General features: G+C 33.9%; 1 long non-coding RNA gene across 1 annotated transcript in view; it reads left to right on the top strand.

Annotated features, from left to right (window-relative positions):
- Positions 1–24562, top strand: part of LOC140682395 (uncharacterized) — a 33346-nt gene extending 8784 nt beyond the window's left edge. Inside the window, exon 2 of the long non-coding RNA XR_012054072.1 lies at positions 131–24562. This is a non-coding gene — a long non-coding RNA (uncharacterized lncRNA). The remainder of the gene's footprint in view (positions 1–130) is intronic.
- Positions 24563–26657: the final 2095 nt, after the last annotated feature.

Raw genomic sequence — 26657 nt, 5'->3', positions numbered from 1 at the left:
AAACTTGTTGTGTTTTGTTATCTTCCTCATTCTGATACTGGGATATAAATAATACATGCACAAGCAGATTTATCTATACTTTACAGATATATTAAATCTAGATATTTTTCTCTCTCTCTGTCTTCTCTAGGAGCCTGACAAATAAGAAAATGATATATATATTTAATATGGGACACCATATTAGCCTGAAATGTGAGTATTGCCAGCCTGGAATGCAATGTTGTCTCCAGTTGTGTGACTATAATTTTGCTTTTTTTTTTTCTGCCAACAAATATCAAATATTCAGAGGATTATGCATCAGTATTCCTGAAGTCTTATTTGTATTAATTATAATTATTTTGAAAAAGTGATATGGACTTCTATTTAATTAAGCCATATGCTCAGATCTTCACAAATAACATTTAATTGAGGTAAATTTTTAATTGTTGTTATACTTATCATTAAAATTCTTTTAATGTATATTTGACTTTCTCAAGACATGACAAGGCCTTTGTGAATCCCTACAAAGACAGAAGCTGATTAAATTCTTGGAAATAAAAAGTTGAAATAGAAATTTAAAGAGCACTCAGTAAAATGCCTGTTACACCTCACTTGCCTAAATGCCTTTTATCTTCTCTCCCTTATTTAGAAGTTTTCAGAAGAGGTGTTGTCTTAATTGTTCTGTTGCTGATCTAAAATGGAGTCTTATCTTTCATATATAGGAATACACGTTCAGTGAACGAAGGAGGGAACCAGAAAAGCTGGATTCCTAAAGAGCAGCAGTGGGTAATTTTGTTGCAGGCTGAGCTTGTCCAAAGCACAGATGAGCAGAAGGCAGGAGCCTGTAGAGTCTTGACAATAACAAAAAGAGAAACAGGCTGAGAAGAAAAGGTCATTGGAAGAGAAAGGAGAGAGAGGATTTTATCAGTTGATTTAAGAGCTAATCCTCTCTCACATGCCAAGGGTAAATAAATTCTCCTGCTACCTTTGTGTTTAGGAGTGATGGCCTCCCCTGTGCTTGTTACTTCTCCATACTGTGGCCTTGTGCATTAAGTTAACCTTTCTTCTTAGCTGCTCCTGTAATAAGCTGTGAAACTTTCTGAGCCTTTTATTGTCCAAACAGCAAGGAAATAGGTTTTTTATGTATTTAAAACAATTTTTTTTCTGTGTCACAATTGCAACTGTTAAAAAGACGATATTGGTATATTTTTTCAAATTATTAAGATAAAGCTGCAAACTAGAAACACTATGTTTCCTTCGACATATAAAAGAAGAAGACACACTTTAAACCCAGAAACAGAGCAATTAAGATAGATCAGTGAAACTGCCTCAGTAATTCAATTGGAAATATTTTACTGGAGTCTTCAGAAAATTAAAAATAAAACAGGAATTCTTATTATACTTAACAGCATGTTTTATTTCTAAACATGCTGAATTAACAGATTTTTAAGAATTTTCCTGTCTTAATACCTCTTTCAATATACAAAAGTATATCATAACACCTGTGAATTGTGTAAAAGCACTTGTGAGCCAAGATAATGCCTCAATTTCATATGAGAAGCTAGGCATAAAACTGCTTTCATAGTTAGGAGTGAAGGCACGCAAACTTATTACAAAGAGTTGGATTTGAAATGCATGAAAGCATTTTTACATACAGATCAAGCTTGATTTGTCTCCACACCTTGAGTTGCACGAGGTTTTGACCAACCTAAAGGAAACAAGGCCTATAAAACTGTACTCTAGCAACAAAGGAAGGAAAGTACTGAATTCAGAATAATGCTGGGTTTCTGAGTTGGAGCTTTTATGTCTTAAAATTTTCTGTGCAAAATCTATTTTATGTTCCAATTTCCATGAACTTTTATTCTTTTGTAAAGAGTGTTGGCAAATAAATTCTTGACTGTAATGTTATATTTGTTTTAATTGGCAAGGTTTTGGTAGCTGGGAGGGCTGCAGGGTGGCTTCTCCAGGAAGACCACATAAGTTTCCCCCAAATCAGAATAGTCCAATTCCAGTCGTCTCCAAGTACTCTCCACTGGCCAAAGAAGAGCCCATCAACAAGGCTGGTAGTGCCTTTGTGATAACATGCTAAAGAAAGCATAACAGAAAAATATGCTGTACAACAGCGGTGAGAGAGGAGTGAGAAAATGTGAGAGAAACAGTTCTGGAGACAGCAAGGCCAGAGAGGAAGGAACAGTGGTAGATACTCCAGACAGGGAGCAGAGATTTCCCCGCAGTCCCGGGTGCAGACCGTGGTGATGCTGGCTGTGCCTATACAGCCCACGGAGGATCATGGCAAACCAGATATCCGCACTGCAGTCCATGGAGGACTGCAAGCTGAAGCAGGTGCCTGGAAGGAACTGTGAGCTGGAGAAGAACCCACAGAGGAGGAAGTTTTCTGGCAGTAGTTGTAGCCTCATGTGGGAGTAGTACCCCCCTGAAGGACTGTACTTCCTTGAATGGGACCCAAACTGAAGCATTTCAGGAAGGGCTGTCTCCCATGGAGGGATCCCAAGCTGGAGCAGGGGAAGAGCATGAGGAGGGAGGAGAGGAAGAGACGGAGAATTATGAACAAACCACAGCTACGTTTCCTGCTCCACATGGCATGGAAGGGACAGAAGGGTCAAGAAGTAAAAGAATTAGGAAGAAAATCAAACCTGAGAGGAAGGGAAGGATGAGGGAATTTGGGTTTAGGTTTTTTTTCATGTTTCTAAGTATGTCAAAGTATCCTATTCCATTACAAACAATTGACAGCAAATTAGGTTATTCTTCCTCAAATCAAGGAAGAAATCCTGTTTTGCTCAAATTGTTAATTAGTAAGTAATCTCCCTGTCCTTGTATTGACTCAAAAGAGTTTAATTTTATTTTCTCCCACTGTCCTATTGATGGAGTATCAGAGCAGCTTGGTGTGCTCCTGCCAGCCAGACAACATGTATTGACCACAAATAATTTTATGAATAATATAATCCAGTTAGGGGCCTTGGACTACAGATTAGAAACAATTCGTATTTTTACAGAAAAAATATTTTTATTTTTGAAAGTTGTTGCAAGCTTGTAAGTTTAAGTAGAGAACCTAGGATTTTAGCAAACTAAATAATAATATTTAACAGAAAAATATAAAAAATATATAATAAGATGCATTTACTAGATCTATGGATGCACAGCCTTTCTGTTTATTTGCAAAGGGAAAGAAGTTAATGGGAAAATAATAGTCAGTGTTTAATACCATTTACTCCTAAGACCATAGTGCAGTAAAAAGGTGACTTCAGATAGTAAAGACCATGATCATTGATTACTGCACTGATTATCTGGTTTTTGGTCTTTAGTTTTTTGACTTTTTAAAAATATACTAATTATGTGAAGACTAATTGTAAAATGTACAAATAGTGATATTGAAGCTTACATTTACATATATAAGAATGGTTTGTCAGAAGCCAATCCACATATTCAGACTAACTACAGAATTTTAAAATACTGCATTTGAGTGAGTTCTGGACTATCATAATATTATTTAGACCAAGAAAATTGTGAGAGATAAGTAGTTATTCTATGCAGCAAGCAGGGAAAAATATGTATCGATCCTGCTAAATATTCAACTCATATATATTTGCTTTAGAAAAAGAGAGCTTAAGAAATTAATATTAACCTATGCCCATGAATTTCTTTCCATTTGCCATTCACTCACACACACACAGACACATACACACCCCCAAGGTATGAAGCCCCGCATGTGAAAGAATATTTCTGAAAAAAAAAACCAAAAAACTGTAAGAGGGAGGCAAAGGAAGATGGAAACAAGAAAGTCAAGGTCTATTTAAATAGCTTCACTTTGAAATATCAGAACAATGTATGTCTACATCACAAAAAAAATTTCCTAGAAGGCACATTTTCCACAGATAAAGCATTGTGGACGTTCAAATATAAATTCAAAAGCATTCTGAGGCGAATTCAGTTTGGTGAAAAGGAAATAGGACTTGTTAATAATTTTTTCCAGTAATAATATCTCACAGATTGCTATTTACTAAGCCTAGGGTGTTCTGTCTCCCTTTAAGTACTGAAATTCATCTTCTCCCAACTAGATGTTATGACAGTTTATACATCTTCTAATATAAATCATTGTAAATGCAAACTAGAACCTACAGTAATATGATAAATTGTGAATAGTTGCCTATCTTTCTCATTTCCTCTCTTGTGAACCAAGATTTGGAATGTCCTTAATTTTGGGCTTCATCTGTGTGTCCTAATTTGCTCCTTGTTTCCTTAGTCTCCAACCTATTTTATATTGCTCTGTGATTTTTTTACTTCAAACACATATTATTGGAAAAAAATCAAGGTTGAAAGACATTTGACCTTGTAGAACTTAATGAGATTTGCATAAGCCTATGTTGCAAGACTTTTAAAATCAATTTGGATAGTATCACATCCCTTCAGGGTGTCAACTGCACAACTCAGCTTGGTGTCACCTGCAGAGTTCCTGAGGGTGCACTCAGTTTTCTTGTCCATGTCACCAACAAAGATGTTCAACAATGCCAATTCCAATATCAACCCTTGAGGAGCAACGCTCCTCACTGGTCTCCATTTGAGTAACAAACTGCTGACCACAACTATTTGAGTGCTCACAAAGTTCAACAAGGCCTAGTCTAAGGTCCCACATCTGTGTTAGGGCATTGATAAGCACTGATACAGTCTGGATGAAGAATGGATTGAGAGCAGCCCTGAGGAGAAGGACTTGGCGCTGATGGATAAGAAACCAGTCATGAGTTTGCGGTGTGCACTTGCAGCCCAGAAAGACAATGTGAAAAGCAGCAAGGACAGCAGGGCAAGGGAGGTGATTCCATCCCTCTACTCTGTTCTGCTGAGACCCTTCCTGCAGTACTCTGTCTAGCTCTAAGTCTTACAATGTAAAAAAGGATGTGGTTCTGCTGGAACCAGACAAGGGGAGTGATATCAATGATCAGAGGGCTGGAGCACCTCTCTGATGAAGACAGGTTGAGCTGGGGGTTGTTCAGCCTGGAGAAGAAAAGGCTACAGGGAGACCTTATAGCAGCCTTTCAGTACCTGAAGGTGGCCTACAATAAAGCAGGAGAGGGACCCTTTACCAGGATATGTAGTGACAGGAAAAGGAGGAATGGCTTCAAACTGAAAGAGGGTCAATCTAGGTTAGCAATTAGGAAGAAATTCTTGACTGTGAGAGTGGTGAGACTAAGTGATCCTTAAGGTCTCTTCAAAACAAAAACATGCTATGATTTTAGGATGTAGGACACGGTAGAAATGTTTCAACATTTCATTACCTTCCAAATCCCATTTCAGCACAACAGTGTAGGAAGCTCATGTATGATTTCTACACATTTTATTTTAATCTCCAGTCATGCATTCAGGCTCCCAGAAAGAGCTTACAGCCTCATCAGTGCTATGAGGTTGATTCTTAACTGCAGGGTATATCCTCATACATGTTTCTGTTATACCTGATCTATGGTAGCTTTGTTTAATTATTGAGGGACATTGCTGTGAAAGGTGCTTCTCACTTAGACCAACCCTGTGAAACTTTCTCTTCTCCTTGGATAAAAAGTCAAGCAAAGTATTTCAGATTACAGCTATGTCTCTCCTCTTCCCATTCAGACATTTGTTCCTAAAGTGAGACAGCAAGAGTCTCTGTCCCATCTAGGAGCAGTTTGTCATAGCCTGAACAAATAGAAGTCAGCAATTTCCCTTAAGGGACTAGAACAATGTTGTCTTACAGTGATAAATCAGTTTTTATTTATTTAAAGGCCAATATGGACAGTATAGCCCCCAGTGATAGAAGAAGGCGTAATGATTATATTTCTATCTGTGCAGGAAGATAATGTGGTGTTTTGTTACATCAGTGCTTTAGTGGTTTGCTCTCTTTCTTCTAAAACAGCTGTCAAAATAATTTGTATTTTATAAAAGAGAAGGATGGAGTAAAAGGTTTTTAGTCTATTTAGAATGATGTGTCTTAAAGGTAGATGTGTCTTAAAAGTAGGTAGTTCCATTGCTCTTATAGCTGCACTAGCACAACATTGTAGGCAAGACAAACATTGCAGGAAGAGGGGATATCCTTTATGATACCAACTGATACAGATGAATGCACATGTTTTGTGTTGGCAAGTTCTTGGGAAAGGGCTTATGTGCCCTAAAAATATCTCAGTAATCTCCTTTCTACCCCTCATTAAGCAACAGAAAATTTGAATTGCTGGTTGTCATGAAGATATTCGCCAGGATAAAATTGATCTTGCCTGGCAATTATATAGGTGAAACTGAACATCTACATGTTAGAAAGATTTCATGCCTAAGATAAAGAAAGTAATGGAAACATACAGTTAATGCTAGAATATTTGTGACAAACAGCTTTTCCATCTCTAAACACTTAGGCCACTTTAAAAGACGAGCCTGAGAAAATCCACAAACATCATGGTTTCATGGCATCAGAGATACTCGGTAGTATTTTCCTACTCTCATCTAAGAGCTCAAAGTTCCGGAATTGATAGTTTTCTACTTTTCCCTCTCCCATGATGCTTAAAAACCATATCACCCCTTCCTCTGCTTCCACATCATCCTCCTCAACAACAGGTAATAGCCCTCTCATCTTTCAAATTAGCCTAATTTTCCTAATCTTAAATTTAGTGTACTTCTCAACATCAATGGTGCATTTTTATTTGAGATGTAGATAAACATCTGTTTTTCTTCAGATTTTTCAATGTGACCAGGAAATGGTCTGATCTGTTTTGTCTATGCACTATTTTTAAAACCACAATTTCAAACACATTTACATTATTTAATACCTGCTTATTTCAGTTTAATAATCTGCACTTGTTTTACTGTAAGAAATGTTAGCAGGAATAATTAAAAACATTTAAACAGTAAAGAAAACTATTTTACTCACTGTCACTGAGACTGATATGAAAAGTCTGCTGATTATGTAAAAACACAAATATAAAATAAAATTACCAATTAACGCTTGAGAGAAATAGATAGAGCAGACAAACGAAGCAGCTATGAGTAGGGAAAGTACACAGGAGAAAAATGCTGATTTTCCCAGAGTCTCACGGGCTGTAATAACTCCAGGAATAATTAGAAACTATGAGAGAGATTTATTAGCTGACCAAATAAATAATTTGTTTCAATAGCTTATTTGTTTGGGTGAAGCATGAGTAATCTCCTAAAGAGTATGATACATTAAGCTCTTGCTTTGAATTTTGAGATACAGAGGGAATAAATTAATTAAATCATCTGGAAGCCTATCTTGAATTATTTCCAATCAATTGAAAAAATAATTACTTTGAATAACTCACAGTTTTTTCTTTTACGGTTTTTTTAAGGTTGTCAAAGGCGAGGTTGGAGCCAAATTTATATCTGAAGTAATTTATTATACAATGTGTGAATTTTATCATAGTAAATATTAGACATAAGCGGTGCCACAATGTATGTGAGCTTTATGGATTATACTTTTGTTTTTAAAACAGGGAGTTTTGTGAATTTTTAGTAAGATTAAGAAGTATGGAAGAAAAATAAATAGAAATTAAATTTTAGTTCTGTTGAATAGCTTTAGTTATTGAAAGACATTATATAGGCACTGTTCATCAAATAGTTTATCATGAATGTATAATTCATGAGAAAATATCTCTCTGCATCACATTACTGTATATATGAGTCATAATACTATATTCTACATGAAGTCACCATTGACTTCTCTATAAAATATATTAAGTCATCAGAATCCTGGCAAAAGAGTTTTAAATCAACAGGTATAATGGTATTAAAATATGAACTGCAATTCTGAATGTGCACCAGGATTATTGTTTTATTATGCAAATTAATTTATAACCTTTGTTATCTTGAGATGTACTTGGAGGTTGATTTAAAAGCTGATATTAAAATGAAATATGTTTGCTAAAGCATATCAAAGACATCTAGCTTAAAGTTATACTATTTAGTACAATTGGTGACAATATCTTCCTGATGTTTCAATACTAATATCATTAATTTTCAGACTAACTATCTAAGGAAAATTGGATTACTGTTATGTGGGTGATATGGTGAGGAAGTTATTTTTCTGCTGGTTTCACATTCCACACTAAGAAGGGAAAACGAAAAAACATTTATTTTCTCCTTTTTTTTTTTTTCAATTAATCTTTGAAGATGTTAGCCTTATTATATGCATTCATTCTTCTTTTGAGCTTTAAATGTATAATGTTAGTAAGATTGGTGTGAAGACAAGGTCATTTAAGTTTTTAAGACCTATTGTTCACACTTGGTGAATCCTCTAATTTATACAGTGCTGCCTATGAGCCAAGAATGTCTTATAATGTGCTAAGGGCGAAGAACCTTAATCACATGGAAATACATGATAATGACTGAGATCTGCAAGTCTTCCAGTATACATAATCTCCTACTGAATAAGGAACACTGAGAGCAAAAAATCTTGAATAAAATATTGCCTGAAAAAGTGAAAAATATTCTTATGTACCCTGATAATTTCATTATATAGATACTGTGTCAGCTAATAAGTGGTATAAATATTTTGGAAAATGAGAGTAGAATTAATAATTTTGTAACTTGAATGGATTCTTTTTCCACTTCATATTTGTGTGAAAATTATTCTTTTTTAAAAGCTGGAACATCTGCAGATCTGGGTCTTAAGTTTTCCTTTATTGCTCTACTTGAATCTATTTATTTGAATCAAAAGTTCTGGCAAATATTACAGAATTAAATGTAAATTAAGTAACACAATTTTTAATTTAAGCTATACATTAGTGTTAATTTCTTCCTAAGGAGTATAACTGGCATTACCTCAAAAGAAAAATAGATTCTTTGTTGTTTCTTCCACAGTTGTTTTTGGGTATCCCAATCATTTCAGAGAGACAAAGTACTCTGATTTTCTTATATAACAAATGTACATAAAAAATAAATAATTCCCATGGTTTATCTAAACATATGCACAACTCTTCAATTTTTATAGGAATTTAAAAAGTAATTGAGAACTCAATTCCTTATTCTTTGTCCATCTACAAAAATTACTGGACTCAAAGCAGTGGCATCTAATAACAGAAATAATAAGAATGGTGCCGAATGATCCATCCCTTTTTCTTTATGTCAGCAAGAACTTTTATATTCATTTGAATCAGGGCTCATTTAAACACAGTTTGCCATCAAAATGCCAATGCTTTTCTGGAAATGATTGTTTTAAAAATGGGCTAACAGGGAACTGCAGTGTAAATACCAATATATTAGTGCAGAATGAAAATATTAACTCAGAATATTCTCCTCTTGAAATGTAGATTATTGTAATGTTTAAATGTATTTGCAATAGATCAATTTACTTGAAGAATTCTAAACTTAAATCAAACGACTTTGTTTCAGTAAAAAGGACAGTGTTGAGATTTTGCTTATATTCTTACATATTCATGTATATATATCATATATATAAATACAAAAGGAGAAATAGGAGAAATTAAAAACATCATAAAAACATAAGATATATTTCTCTAATTGCTTTTTAACTCTTATTTCATTACATTACATTTTCATTACACTAAATCTTTGCCTTCCTCACTAAAAGACAATTCATTCTTGTAGTTTCACTCCACCAAGCTCTATTAAAACCTTAATGGAAGACTAAAGTACAGTGGCATACATATATATATATATATATATATATATATATATGTATGCATTATATATATATACATATATATATATATATATGTGCATATAAACAATTTTGGAGAAGAATTGAATGAAGACATGAAATATTTTTTGCAACAACTAACTGCAACACACAGGCTTAAAAGCCCATTCAAAGACTATTGTCCCAGTTAGCCACTAGAATGTTTATATAATCTTTAAACATGATAAGAAATATAAAATCAACAAATCTAAAATTATTTCGTTGTATAATTAATCGTCCTAGTGATTTTCTTCTGATACACAGTTTTCATAGTATCTCAAATATAACACCATTTTCTTATCTAATAAAAAGTAGTCAAAAATAATCCCCCATTTTTTTCTTAAACATGTTATATGAATCAGTATTTGACAAGTCTGATTGAAAGAGTACAGCATATTTCTGTGACAAAAGCTTAATATTTTAGCTTTGCTAATTAACTGTATGAATGCTAGAATGATAGATGAAGCCGAATTGGAAGGGACCCATCAGGATTCTTAAATCCCATTTCCGTTCTTGTGCCAGACACCTCAAGAATCACACCCTGTGCCTGAGAGTGTTATCCAAATGCTTTTTGAATTCATAGTTCTACCATATAATAATAAAAACTACAACTCTGCCATATAATTTAATCCAGAAAGTAATGAAAAACCTTAAAACAGAGTAAAAGAAAGAAACCATTCATTGATATTGTCTCATCAAATAGATTGGAAACTTATCTTTTTTAATATTCATTCAATATTAATTTATTCAATGTTAATATTTAAAATTTTTAAAGAAAATTTTTAAATACCATTCATGTGGAAGATCACTTCTGCAACAAAGTCCAGGTCTTGAGTGTTAAATTACTTTAAATGTAATGTATATTAATTTAATTACAATCAGCCTTAGAAGATTACAATAATGTTGTTTCATTATGGTATATCAGAGGTATTAAGCTAAAAAAATTTGTAGTTTTATTTTTTTTATTAAGGAAAGTATCATTTCATGTAATAGACTGGAATATTGCAACTGTTGCACTGAATACAGAGTATGGAAATTTTTAATAGGTTTTATTTTTTATAATCAATAGCAATTTTATTACCAATAGCAATTTTTTATTACCAATAGCAAATATAACTCTTTCTTCCCTCTTTTTCAGCTCTCCATCCTGCTTTCTTTGCTTTTAATGATAATTGAGTTTTGACTGTCCTAGTTGGTTTTGTTTTGTTCACACCTTTTTCCTTTTGCACGTCTAATAACCTTCCTTACACTTTTTCAAACTTCAAAGCTTGTCACTGACAACCAGAACAAGACCTGGACCATTAACAAGGTAAACCCCAGGAGCTTTTCAGAAGGGACTTTTGTGGGGTTTTTTGAGATGAAATTATTCAGCCAATAGTAGCAACAATAAATCTGCACCTGAAGAATAAAAGGTCTAAAAAGATACCAAAAGCTGTTCACTCAGTAAAAGACATGTTGCATTAGCATCCACCACATTTAGAAGAAATATCTGCTGATCATATTTAAAGAAGCCTGCAAAGCTTTTCATCAAAGCTCACAGCTATAAATGGCCACTTTCTGGACATTCACACGTTATTTCATTTTTAAATTTCATTCATAGACCTGGACCAGAATATGGATCTAAATGAAATGCCTAATTGTTAGGATAACTGTCACTGGAAACTAATTCAGATATCTAGATGAATTTGTAGGGCATATTTAAGGCAAAATATACTTTGAGGATATAGAAACTTTTGTTAGAAATACCTGTGCATCTTGAGAAACATATTGGTGCAGCAAAATCTCACACACAGTATCTATCACCTGAACAGAAGGTCCCTTTCTTTTCATCTTAATTGTGTCATTACATTATTAATCCAGCTTCCTGAAGCTGAGTGTGCCTTGAAATGCTGAAACCATGAGGGAGCATTCAAAAGATGCTAAGAGGTAATGGGCTGCTATTATGATGTCACTTAAAAAGATTTACCATTGTTTTCCACTTAAAAAGTATTTTCTTGTTTGTATAGATAAGGAGTAATTTCATTTTCATTCCCAAAAGAAAGCATGTGCAAGAGACAGCCCAAAGTTCCCTTCATTTTTGCCTCACGTTTGCCACAATGGTAGAGACTGAGATCCTGGAGACGCCCACTGGAATTCTGGCTTGGAGAGAGGATGATGACTATCGGCAGGTGTGTTTGCTGAGCCACCATGGAACACCGCTTCGAGCAGGGCCTGGCAAAGACCTGGCAAGGAGCGGCTTGTCCTACATGCTTATACCTGCTTCACGATACCTGCTCAACCCATGAATTTTCCCACCTCTTGGCCAAATGATCTTTCTGGGGTTACTTTAGTGATCTCCCATGAAAGACCCCTCATCTGCCTCATGACCACTGTGACAGATGGAGATTGAAGTCCCCTCCCAAGGACTGAGACCCCTATCATAGGGAGGAGGGCTGGCCTGATCGATGTTTGCCCAGGTGTGGTTGTTGAAGACACAATGGCTCTCACTTACTGCTTATAACATGACCTGTTTCCCCTTTTTGGATTCAATGGATATATTCTTCATTGTACCTGTTCCCCTCAATGATTTCAATAGACTTTCATTTTCTTTTGTCTGTTCCCCCACCTTGACAGAAGACTATAAAAGACCCCTGAGTTAACCAAGACTTTGAGATTCTCCCTGATGTGACAAGACGGATCTCCATTGTCCAGACTAGTGAGGATCTCCTCTGTGTTGGTAGCTATAACCTTTCCCCCTCTTTCTTTCTCTTTCTATCTTTTCTGATCCCTCTATCACATTTGCTGTTGGCCCTTAATAAAGGTGCATTTGTTGGGATTAAACTGATGGTCCCCTGCTGTTTGCCTTTTTGCACTTTTGGGATTGTTTAATGAACCATCATGACACTCCGCTTGTCCTAGCGGATCATGAGACCACGGTATCATTGAATATTTTTTACTGTTGCCTCCAATATTTTTCTATTGTTTATCTGTTGTAATATTAAAATTGTGTAAGTTTTTATTACATTTAATAAATTGCATGTGTTAATTGCATGCATTCAATACATTGCATTAATTAAATGCAAAACAAACATATATGATTTTAATATTTCAATAGACTTCTCATTTTCTCTTCCAACATGCAATAAGAGACAGAGTTTGATACTGTATGTTAATTGCAGCACTTGTGTGAGAGGCAACTTAATATCTAAACCACATGGAAAATATTGAACAAATCTCATAACATTGACCAAAACTTTTTTCAAATATTAGGCATTTTGTATTATATAAAATATGTAAAATTCAGGGATTTTTCAGAGGCCAAGTTTTATGCTTTTTATGGATTAATATGGTATAAGGGAAATTTCAGGTTGCACTGAGAAAGGCTCATTTTCTCCAAAGCTAAGTATATTAAACCAATAGTTTTAACCTCATATATGTGTATTCATTATCATAACTGGTAAAATTAATTCACAATACTTTTGCATAATATTTCTATTTCCAATATTATCTCTGTTAAATATATTAACATTAATATAAAGATAAACTCATCATACTTTTTTTGTCCGTTGATTGTTGTATTTCCTAAATCCCTTAAAATAATGTTCTGCATAACAATTGTTATATATTCTTTCAAATTATTCTGAGAAATCTTGGAGTTAAATATTTGAAAATAATAGATTAGATTTTTTTTCTTATGAGCTTTAAGCTGTTTTTGCAGGAAGGATATAAGTTTTGAACATTCAGTGGTGCAGAAGTTTTGCCAAAAAAAGGAGGGAGAAAAGTAAGAATAGTTTTCTTGGAGGTACTTAATCTGCATATAGATAAGCTTCTTCACTTTGAGAATCATAAATATCAATCATTCATGTTCATCAGTGTCTCATACATATTCATAAGAACAAACTGTTATGTGTGATTAAAGCTGTTACAAAATGACAATACTGTGTTTTGTTTTTATCTCAGGGCTCTGTGTATTGAAAACTCTGCTGGTTGTTTCCATCTCATAATCTGACAGCATTTTCTGCTATCTACAAAGAACCAGAAGTCCATATGAGCTTGCATGGATTTGCACTCTGAACCCAAACTGTTTCAGACTTTTTAAGTAGTTTTAAAGGGATCTTGAAGGTTTTCTATTTTTTGAGCAAAGATTTCAGCAGTGTTCAAAGGCAAGTTCCAAGCTTTTATTGATTAACTAGAAATAAGTGTATTTAACATGTTTATTTGTATGCAGGTACTGGGAGGAATGTTGCTGCATGAGAAAATGCAAGGGCATTTTGCTACATTCCCTAAATATGTTTTGTCTTTTTAGCTGTCCTTATACTTTCTGAGCTTGCATTTAGATTTACAGACTCTGTGAGACTGTGGGAAAGAAAACCCCCAGCCCCTCTCCTGCATAAACACTTATTTCCTAGGACCTTGATTTGTTATTTCATTTCTCCAATCAGTTGTGCAGAATATGAAGCTTTGCTGATTTTGCTAGAAGTACAGCTGGGAAAGACAGGCTTAGAAAATACATGGACAGGTTTCTGAAGCATTCAGAATATATTGCCCATCTCTGTTTGATCTTGGAAATTTAAAAAGCATTTGTTTAGTACCCGGGCATTTTCGGTAAGACTGCTTCTTCAAAAGATCATGGTGATTTGCTTGTCAGCTGAAAAAAGTAAGCACTTCAAATTTTGGCCTGGAGGAAAGTGTTTTACACAGACTGTCTGCTTTAGATATTCTCAAACATAAAATTGATAATCCCCATTAAATTGGAAGTGAAAAGTAGTTTTTTATTATTTCACTTGAGCAAAGAATGAAGAATAGATTCCGTGACTAGTATTTCCTTGACAAAACACTTTCAATTTTTGCCATTATAATTCCATTATAATGACATTTTGTCATCTAAAAATGGCAACAATATTCTTAGTGAGTTAGTGAGACTAAAAAGTATGTCTTGAACTAAACTGAATCCCAGATAATAGAATTTTTTTATATATATTCCAACATTAATTGGAAAAAAAATATGTCTTTCTCTGTATTTCTAACCTATAAGAATAGAACATAGATGGAAAAAATAAACATATACAAGACTGAAAAGCAAAATTGCAAGATGGAAAATATAGGTCTTTTCTATGGCAATATGAGCAAGGCAGAATCTTGTGGTAATAGTTCATTGCCTGTGTGACATATAACCACATCTGGCTGTCACTTGAATTTTCTACTGTGACAAAGGAATCATAGTCAGGGCTTAGCAAGCCTTTCAATTTAGAAAGTCTGTTCTGAATCTAATCGAAATTTCCTTAGTTATAATATAAAGCCATAGTTCCTTGGACTCTCAGTTGAGTACATGAAGAGCAGCTTATGTTCTAGAACTAAGAGCCTTGATTCACTCTGTCTAGACTTAAAAAATTAAAGTCTTACAAGATCTCCTTAGTTGTCTTCTACAGGTGATAGATGTATGATAATTTTTTTCACTTTATTCTAGGCCTTCTTGGAAAGTTTATACCTCAAGTTGTTCACAGAACTCCAGATTATTACCAGTTTTACAAATAAAGAGTTTTCCGTACAACCTAGTATTTTATTTTTCTTTCTCATAATATTGTGGCAATATTGTTTCATACTCAACTTTACTATGACCTAAAGTAAATTTCTGCCAGCCTGGTGTCAGTCATCCCTAATCCTTCCATTTAAATAAATATTTTTATTACATGTAGGACACTGAATCTTACTGGAATTATATTTTTTATGTTATGGCTCCAGTGTAAGGATATCTCTTTGAAGACTAGTCCAGTCTGCCCCTAGGCCTATATGGATTCACTGACATCTGCAGATTTAATATAAACACCACTAAGTCTTTAAAAGCATTCAGATTTAGAATAGGAAATAGTCTAAATTCTTTTGTTTGTCAGGAAAATAATTACGTAGTTGCACATTTTGTCAGGAAAAGAATCACAAAATTATTTTGAATATATTTTTAAAATATACTAGTCAATAGTAAGTTCAAATAATCCATGTGCTTCTAATATGCTCATGCAATCATGTGAGATACATTTTCAAAAGTGTTACTATGGAGACTACATATTAATAGATATGCCAATATGCATGATATCATTGTACTATCCTACCCACAGTCTTTTATCCTCTTACAAAAAGCAAAAAATATTCTTTGAAATGTTTTGTCCTTCACACTTCTCCTTATTGCCTTCTAGATGTCTGTAAATTATTTCTTTCACTGTGGAGAACACTATCTTTAAGATTATACATTTACAGATTTCCGCTTTTTAAGGTTAAGCATATATCTCTGCTTTTGCAAAAGCTTGGTTCTTCAGTTCTCCTCATCATTTTCTCAAAGGTAACGGTACATGATTCGAAGCTTAATTCAGCCACTTCATCTCCCTAAGTATTCGAAGTTAAATTTCACAGAGCCCATCAGACACCAGAAATTATATTTGGTGAGTTTCTAACCTTTTGCTTTAGCCTAATCTAATTTCTGCTACATTAAATTAGGACATTCATTGTGTCTACCCACATTACCATAATTTTTGCCTATAAAAATCAAAATGGAATGTAACATTTCAGCCTTTTCACTAAATAATACGATAGTTGTGTGTGTATCCCTATGGCACAATGTTATAACTTAATGTTTATTTTATCTCTGTTATATGTGGGACAAATAACATGTTGCCAGCTGGTACAGCTATATTTGTTTACAATACTTTTAAAGTAAATTAGAAACAGAAGCTTTAATTTGATAGCAGAATCTGAAACTTGGAAGACATACCACTACCTGTATAATATTTCTATTTAGAAGTTTTTTTTTCACTCTTTCATAAATAACTTAGCCTACTACAGCACGTAAGGGAAATTTAAAGGTGTTTGAAGCACAGTCGCATCAGGATATTCTCTATAGAGGAGTAATTTTATTCTTCTGTCATCAAATCCTTTTCAATTTCCACTCAGTTAAACCCAGTAAAATCTTTCTGCTCAGAGACACTCAGCAAGTCTACTTAGCTGCTTCTTAACCTCTTCTGGGTTGCACCAAAGTGGTTCAGAAAACATGAAATATTATGTCTATGCACTACAGACCTTGAAAGGGACATCCACAGAGCCCATCCATATTATCAAGACATTTTCTATTTGCAGCAGTCTGCACATAGAATTCTTTCTGCACATAACCGAGTTTCATCGCTTTGGGCTTCAAAGACAAGGCTCAGCCCAGAAGTGAGATGCATAACTGTGAAAAGCTCTGAAACTGGGAAGGAAGCATTGATGTTATGATCCCTTAAGGAGAGAGAAAAGAAAAAAAAAATATATATAAAAAGAAGAGGTACTTATAAGACATTTAAAAGCTTGGCTCCTGTCTTCTCCTCAAGACACTCAAAGCCATATCTGTTTTTCTCAGAAAACTTTTGAGGAGCTGTGGTATAGATCACTTTTAGTGAAGTACTTCTATAACCCTTTAAGATTTGTAGGAGTAAATAGATAGCAGAGGGCATTTTATAGCCCTCTGGGTAGTTCTGTATGGAAAAATACTTGGATTCCTGACTATGCTGTTATAAGCCTACAATCTATTTCAGTTTTGGTTTGTTTTGTTCTTCCTGAATGATTTAAATTAATTTGCCAGGATTATTCTAGAATAGTATATGATAATCTGGTATTAAATTCAGATTTCTTGCAGAAACATACTCCAGCTTCTAATTAGAAGCAGCAAAATTTGAATAAAAATTTAATTAAAGCTTATGATGGAATTAATAAACACAAGTTCTGACAGTGTTAGAGACTAATGAGTATTTAACTGAAATAAAAAAGTAAAAGTGAAACAATGGGATTATTAAAAAGGTAGAGTAGATGGTGATAGATGACGAAAAGTAGGGAGGGTAAAAGAGACACGGTTAAATGCAGGCAAAAATTGTGAGAATGTGACTATGGCCACCAAATTTTTTGCAGCTCAGCACCAGGAAATTATGTGATTGAGCAGTAATCAATTAATTAGGGGTTTATAATCCATGCAATTAATTGTATAAACACACAATTAATTAAGTGGGAAAATCATGTAGGTACAGAGTCAATTAGGTTGTAAAACTCATTATAAGTAAAATACACAGGTAATGGAGTGAAATTAAACAGGCAAAGTTAAAGGATTAAAAATTAGCTGAACAAATTAAATCAATAAATGCACAATCAACGGAAGCAGTGAATCAATTAAGCAGCATGAAATGTAATTGCATTATTAAAATGGTCATCAATGAATCAATAAATTTATTCTCCAGAGAGTGATGTGATCAGTAAAGCACGGACAAACAGTCCAGTCATTATCAGTAGGCAGTCAACATGGCATGAAAAGAGCTAACTGGACAAGGTTTAGTGGGTGTTCTGGGTACCATCAGCAGCCACAGGAAAGTAGATTCCAAAAATATACCTTCTTAATGTATTTGCCACTACAGTATGCCGATGTGCTCTGTGTGAGGTATTATTTTTTATGTATGAAAAATAAAAATCTTTTTAGAGGAAGAGCTGTAAGTAACGCCTTAGTAACAGCAAAAGTTATTTGCAAAGCTAAAGGCATACAACATACAATACTTTTTGTTTTGCAATAAATATATTGCAATATATATAGACACAAAAAATTTCAGTAGTGAAATTCTTATATGGCAGTTCTAGTCAGCAGAAAATAATAATAAATCACAAGGTTGTTTCAGGAATACTTGCTTTAGATTTTTAATCTTTTGTATTACAAATCCAGTTTTACTATTTCCACTATATAGGTAATCACCCAAATGTCTTCTGTAGTTGTTTGTAGAAAGAAAAATAATTGTGATATATTTTACATAAGCTACTAAGACTGGATCACTTTTATTTATTTACAATTTTATGAGTTTGTTTAAATATTACTAACTCTTTACAAGGCTGATCATGTCAACAAATAAATTGCATATTTAAATAGACTATTCTGCACTTTAGTTTTGCATAAAATAAATGCATGATTTTGAAATAAACTAAGTGAACTGTGATTTTTATGGTAGTGATAAGCATTAGAGGTTTCAAATGGACTGGAAAGGGCTGTGTAAATTCCTTCATATATCTCTTCCAGTTAATTTAATTGCCTGACTTTCAAAAGTCCTGTCATTCTCACTCTGCTCAAAACTCGTCAGTGGCACTGATTTGTGTGAAGATCTTGTAATGAACATTAATTTCATGTTCTAATTTCTGTTCTTCTTAATGTGCACTTGAAGACTAATTTTGGAACTGAACTTCACTTGGAGAAGGTGAAGCACTTCCATATTACAATACACTGTGGTACACAAAATTACAAATCTTGGAAATACCCTTAACCAGGAACTAAATCCTGTAATACATGCCAAAAGTTAAAGTCTAGAAATACTGAAAAATGTTGCAATATTACTCAAAACATTGCATTTCCAACCTAAGGATTTCAAATTCATCATTAAAATAAAAGATACCACCACATCATTAATGTGTGGAAATGCTGAGCAAAAGAATTCTGTCTAAATTGCTTGCCATGAGACCACAAGCTGCTGGTGTGCAGAAGAATATGCACAGTCTTGTGGGTTTTGCACAGGTTCAGTACAGAACCAATGTGCCCATTAAGCTCCTCATTGACTGGAGGAAGACACTTAGTTGGCAGCTGTCAATACACAAAGAAAAAGCAAACTTACTGCCTCTGAAGTGCAAGGGTGACATCAGAAAACTAAGCAGGAACAGACCCAATAGGAAAAATTGATACATTTTCTGCTTAGGAGAGTTTCATCAAAAACCAGGAGTTTACCTGTCTAAAATGCAGGTAAACTCCTCAGGTTTAAACATTCCCCTGTATACAGGACCAAATATTGTGTGTCTCTTTTTGCTGCTCAGTATAGGGAAGATCTGGATTCCTTGCCCTACAGCAATCTACTATTCTTTTATTAATTACAGTGCAATTTATAATTATTTATTTAGATAGCAATAAGAATGTCCAGAAATATGACTGAATTGAAAACTGTCCTATATATAAACCCATGGAAAAATACATGTGTATACTAATGGAAAAACTTTGAATTATAAAAGTCTTTCAAAATATCTGATAAACTTATACCACTAACTTAGCTATAGCAATAATTTGATGCTTCATTATAAGCTGCAGAGACTGAATCTAATTTTTTGACATTTAGGTGTCCACAGCTGGTTCTAATGATAGAATTACCAGTTTGCAGAACTTCTCAGAAGATTATGATTGTATCAGCTGGAGTTTGGGATATTGTATTCTAAATTCCATTACAAAATATTATTAAGTATGAGTCACAAACATTTTGAAAATTACTTGCAGTATTTTTCAGTATACTTTAAACAAGTATTGAGACATCAAAAAAGGAACAAAAATTAAGTAGAAACCACTTGATTTCTCCCTAGGGTTCTCATAACACTCTCCTGTGCTAGCAGAACATCTTGTGCATTATGTGCTACAGGAACAATTCCTACATTTTAAACTAACTGTAATATACTGTTCTTTTTCACATTTACTAATAGCAAAGAAGAAGTTATAAGGCAGAAAACAAATAAACAATTCAGCATCATACTTCACTTGGCATATATAATTCAGTATATATTACCTCAGTTCTGAGGAAAGAATGTTTCACAACTAATTGGACTTCATAACTTCATTCTGTCAGTTCCCAGCTCCTGGAATATTCCTTCACTCAGTAATGATGCTTAATGAGCACTTTGGTCCATCTTGGTGCAACATTCAGTTCATACTATATTCTGAATCATTCCCACAGTATAAAAAGTCAGTAAAATTAAAAATTGATCCAGATTGATAATACCATTTAGATATGCACTTACTGATACCTGTTTAAGAGAGCAAAGTAAAATAGTGCATAGAGAGATATGTGAACTTACAAGATTTCAAGAATAAAAGGTTTGTTTCTATGGGTTCACCCACCTCCAGTACGACTGAATATATCTAAAACTGTGTGTAGCTAGGTATTTAGACATTGAAAATTTCCCCTTGCAATTAAAGGTACTATGCCACCAAGCAGGAATTTGATCACACTAACAGGGAGATTCTCAGTTGTTTATAAGCTCTACTAACCATCTGAGATTTTCTACTGATGTAGAAGCCACCATTTTTAAAAGGATATTTAGACACTCTATATGAAGGTTTAGCCTGCATATTTTATTCTTTGAATAAAAGAAGATATCTTTGAAGATATTGTGATGTTTGCATGTTATATTCCATAAACCTATATTTATAAATTTTTATTTGCAATGTATAACTGTTTGAGCTACAAAAGATAAAGAAATGTTTTTGAACAATCTGAGACAAAGCCGTGTGCAATTAAAAAGAATAAATTTATAATGAACTTATAGACATAATAAATTTTCCCCTCATCCAATAGAAAGAGCACACTGATAGGCTTAATTATTTAGGTTTGTTTTTTCCATTTGCTTTTTGGTATCAAGACATTTGAAGATGACTAGTTATGTTGGATGAGCTGTTATATTTAGCATTAAGAGGAAACCTTGGAAGCTGGAGACACTAAATAGGTTTGACTAATGTTTTTTGGTGTACAAATTGTTTTTTTGTTTTCATATTGTATTCTATCAGAATATTTAGGCACTAAATATTAGTGACCACACTAATTAGCAAGTAGGTGCTCAAAGTAGGTGTTGACCAGTACTGAGATTATTATCCCACATATTTAAAATATATTTGTCTTGTTGCAGTATAAATATAGTATTTATTTATTTAATATGGTTTGTTTTTTTTACTATAAACAAATTTTCTCTTAAGTATATATTTGAGACAACTTTAATATCTTCAAATGGGCATGAAAGGAGATCCAGAGAACTAAGAAGACATAATAGATGTGAGCCAAAAAACAGTGGAATGCATCCTCCTAAAAGCTGTGTACTGGTACCCAGTGGAAGAGAAACCAGCAGCTTGTGTCTAACTAATGTAATAATGCTCTAGAATGAGATGACAGCTCCTGTGAATGAAGGGAGAGTAGCAGATGTTTGCCTTGACTTGATCTCCCATTCTATAGAGCCAAATACAGTTTGGGAAGGTTGGCTGGCAAATGCATTAAAAATCTGCTAAATTATTTGGCTCCAGTGATTGAAGTCAATGAGTGGTAAAAAGTCAAACCTGTGGCAAGTTATAAGCTGCGTTCCTCAGGGGTCAATACTGTTCAGTGTCTCTAATAATGACATGTAGTGAACCCTGAAGAATTTTTAAGGCTGACAATAAACTGTACATGGATTGTGGATGTGGTTGAAAAAGTGATCGACCTTCTATAGGGCAGGGCTGCTTGCAGAGCAACCTTAACCCTGGTGAAACAGGCCCTGAAGTTCAACAAAGACTGATGGAAACTTCTGCTTCTGGTTTGAAATAACCACAGGGCTGGGCCCTGGCTGGAGACAAATTCTACAAGGCTCAGAAAGACCTTTACAGGACTTGATAGTCATGGTAAACAGCAAGCTGAATGCCAGCAGCATCCAAAGTGCTCTTCTTTCATACTTTAGAGATCCCAGTACAAGAAAAGATGCCTTTTTACCACAGTGAGTCTAGTGGAGCACCACAGTGACAACTGGGACTAGAACACATATTAAACAAGGAGAGGCAGAGACAAGTCAATTTTATTCATGAGGCTGGTGCAATGTGAGAGTGGAGCAGGGACTCAGAAAAGTGGTGAAGCCTACATCTTCAGATATAAATAAAATAACCTGAAAAGCTCCTGAGCAACTTGATCTATTGGCTCTGGTTTTCCAAGGTGGTTAAACCTTCAAGGTCCCTTCTAAATTAATTAAATCTATGATTTTATGTTGTCCAGGACTTTTTAAAATAAAAATTGGATCCTACATTGAGCAAATACACTGAAATATAATTTTACTGAGCTGGACAAATGAAAGAGCAAATGGTCTGTTTCTGAATAAATAGGTCCTGCTAAAAATGTAACTGTGCTATTTGTTATGTAATTACATTATTGAGTTGCTTTTTTTTTTTTTCTAAATGTTTACTTGAAAGTTAATAATCTGTGCAGCAATTTACATCATGAGGCAGGTATTAGTTTCATGTTTGAAATAGTTATTGCAACCCAAAGCATAAAAAAGAGCATATGACTCACACAACCATTACAAGTATGCCCATAGTTTGAGTGCCACACTAAAAATATTAAAAGTCTTGAGTTGTAAGTTATTTATCAAAACCTACACAAACATGATTTGCCAGACCATTGCATTTTCCTTCTCTTCTACCTTCCACAAATACTATATAATGCAATTTTAATAGTTCTGAAAAGACTGTTTCAGAACTATTAACTAACATAAACTAATAGTGTGTATTTGGGAAGAGAAATCCTTAAGTGCACTGAGGTTCAACATCTATACAAAAACAGAGAAGGCACAATAAGGTTCAATGTAAATGGTGATATTCCCCCTTCACCTATTCTACAAATTCTATTCTCATGTTTTCACCCTCAATAAGCATTTGTTGATAAAAAAGTTTGTCTGCTCTTTTCACATTTTTGTTTTTTCTAAATTCATGCACAGTCAGTTTTCTTCCACCTTGTTTGCTTGCAATTCATTTCTGAAGACTTCAAAAGAAATTGTTTGCTTGCAATCCATTTCTGAAGACTTTAAAAGGGTGTTTCAGTTTTGTCTTGCACTGCTCAGTTAGGCTGTGACCTACATCTATACCATGAAGAACTATGAGGGAGACTGCTTGCTAATGAATTTCACTTCCACCTGCTTCCTATTAATGAGGATTCATTAATGAATTCTCAGAGACTCTTACAAGTAATCACTTAATTTCAAATTGAGGCATTTATTTAATGCTTATTTAATTTCCTGTGCTGAATGAAAATTCACAATTTTCTCTCTTTTTTTTTTAATCCATATTGCACAATGTTATTTAACCACATGAATTTTTTCCCTCTTGAAAATAGTTTTATAATAAGATGAAGTGTATTTATGGGCTTATCTCAATTATGAGAAAAATGTCTTTCACAGTGTAATTATTTCACATTTAAAGTCCAAGCATTTGGATTATGTCCCAAAGTGCTCAAGGCCTATTTCTTGTTTTAAGTGTTCAACTAGACTATAAAGTGCATTAATTCTGGATCATCTTTTATTGATTTTTGGGAGGCAACAGCAGAGCAAATAATTACATTTAATTACAGAAAATATAGAAAATTAATCATAATACTAGGATATGCAAACAACAATGCCAAACATCAACATTTATCTTAAAGTCCTGTAGTAGTCACTGTTCAAAGTCAACTTTTTATGACTGTTTGCAAAGAAACAAGTACAGTTTGAACAAAAAACTTTAAAAGCTGGAGCTAATATTTTGTGTTAGGCAATGTAACCAAGAAAAAGACTAAAGCTGAATAAAAGGAGAATATGAATGTAGATTTTTACTCCGTGTAACATTGGCTAATATGGGATGATCATACAGGTCACAAATTGGAGGTCCACAGTATGATCAAATTCTGACTTACCTCCATTTTATATGCAATATTTTTTGGGGAAAAGAGATGAAAACATCTATATATTGTCCAGTATACACTTCTTTGCTTAAAAGTTTCTTTCATTGCTAAGAGACACATAATTACAATGATTCAGCTATACAATACTCTCTTCTGTAATCATCCATGACTTTTACAGATTTCAGTATTATTTGTCAGATGGAGCTATTTAAACTCTAGCTGAATGACTGGAGAAGAAAGTTACTGATATAAAAATGGAGTCCTTAGGGTGCAATGAAGAAAATGAGTCCCAGAGGAAAAAGAATATGACTCTACTTAAAAAAATCTGAATTATTTTGAAGAAGTAAAGTTTCCCAACCTCTGTTTCCTTCAAAACCAAGAAAAAATATGTAAAAAACCCTTACAGTTCTGAAAATACATATGGGTCTTAACTGGAGATGATGAGTGAATAAAATATTGAGAAAACTGAAGTGTAAGAGGCTTGCATTACCCCTTCTATTGTTGTTACTGAATTTCAAGTGTCCAAAAACAAGCAGCTTATTCAAGAGAAATGCTTGAAGAATAGTAGAAAGTGCCATTAAAGTCAGGCTTAAGGATATGATTTTCCTATTGAAAACTACTACATACTGAGGACTCTTTTTCTACTCATATTTACTTCTCTGAAAACTTCAAAAGCTTTCAAGAACAAGCATTAACTATTTTGTTGACACCATCAAACTCTTGTTAAGAGAGATTAGTTAGATGGAAAAACACTTATAAAGCATAGAAAAGCACTGATCTTTCAGTTTGAAACAGGTTCTGGAGTAGATGGGTGATCACTTGAAAACTTGAAGAACATGTTAGTTATATGATTGATAAGTGAATAGCTGTATGGCTGATAGGAAGAGGAACTGGAGGGACAAGGAAGATATGAAAAAACTTCTATGATCCATCTGCACTTCTAGGGGTTGCCTATGTATGTATACATCTTACAACTATGGAAACAAATTCCATATTTTACAGCATATGTGCACATGGGACATACACACATGTATAAACAGAGTTGGAATACAGTCAAAAAATTTTATTCTCAGAATAAAATACTCTATGCTAAAGCATAACATTATCTTGACATAAATCATCTAAAAATAATAATTAATACGAGTCACAAAAACACTGCCACGGCTGAGAACATTTGCCTGGAAAATGTATATTACAAGAAGCTAAAAGCCATTAGGTTATCTTGACCAAATTCTTGCTCCCAGTCAGTCAGGGAAAATATACATTTGGAATTCATGTTTGTTTACAGATGCAAAAAAATACATTAATTCCTTCCTGACCAAGAATAAAGTACCTTAATGACCCCGTAAAGGACTCTTTTTGCTATAGGTGACACTGCCCACCATAGTGACAAATCATGTGGGTGTAAAGAACTGGTATAGTCTGGACGTGTTTGTTATGGATCTGACAGACAGTGTACACGGCACTGATAGAGACAGTGTATGTGGCACTGCTTTGTTTGTGGTGGGGTAGTGTATCATTTTTCCTTCCCTCCTAGATATCCCATTTATCCTAGAAAGCTCTGTGCATTAACACACATGAACTGTATTTTTCAGTAGTATGAGGCTGAAAGACTTGCACTTACAGTGTGAAAGGAAAAAAATATGCCTGTTCAACCACAACAAAGTCCAGGAAAATCTGATCCTGTCAGTCATTTGCCTCTGAATAATTATTATTCCTCTTATTAACCATCACATGTTTTAAATTATCATCCAAGATTTTGGAAAATGAAAATTCTAGAAGTAATCCTAGCAGCAGCAGTGTGTCTTACAAGCGCTTGCTATTACAGCCCCTTTACTCATGTGCATTTTTTTAATATATTTTACTTAATCATTGTACACAGAAAGACAGAAGGCTGTAGACAGGAATGTTCCGTCTGTTCTAATTTCTATATGATTTTCCCTGAGCATTTTTCTTTTTTACTCAGGGAAGAAAATAGTTGTGCACAAGTTTCTACTATTGGCTACAAAGTTTGCAGCACAGTCTAACAAGAGTGTACTGAGGATGGTTTTGCAGATTGGTTGTTGCTGTGTTTGATGGTTAGATGGATTTACAAGACATAAGCAGACACATAGAAGTTAATTCTTCCTTATGTCACTGTGGCTGCAAACCCTTGACCTAAGAGGAAAAAATGAGTATTTCCCATTGTTACATTTTTTTAACAGAATGACTTATTGAGTGGGAAAAAAAAAAAAAAGTGCAGCAAAAAATTCTGAAAATATTTAAATATATCTTAAATATATCTCAAGGGACTTTGAACTAATAAAGACCTAGAGAAAGGATAGGGCCTGACTTTTGACCCCACAAGATTAATTTGATTCTGTACTATGATTTTAGGGTTTTTTCTATAGTGAGAAACTGGGGGAAGAAAGATATTTTTTTTCCATTGAACATTACTATCTTCCTACCATTTCTGATTCTGAAAATTTTTACAAATGTTTTCAGGTTCTGCAGATTTTCTTTTACATTCTAAATGAGATTGTGTGGCAAACCATAGTTTACTAGTTACA

Source organism: Taeniopygia guttata, chromosome 2 (genome assembly GCF_048771995.1).
Source record: "Taeniopygia guttata chromosome 2, bTaeGut7.mat, whole genome shotgun sequence".
Lineage (NCBI taxonomy): Eukaryota > Metazoa > Chordata > Aves > Passeriformes > Estrildidae > Taeniopygia > Taeniopygia guttata.
The sequence above is the reverse complement of the archived record's forward strand: the minus strand, read 5'-3'. Positions and strand labels throughout refer to the sequence as shown.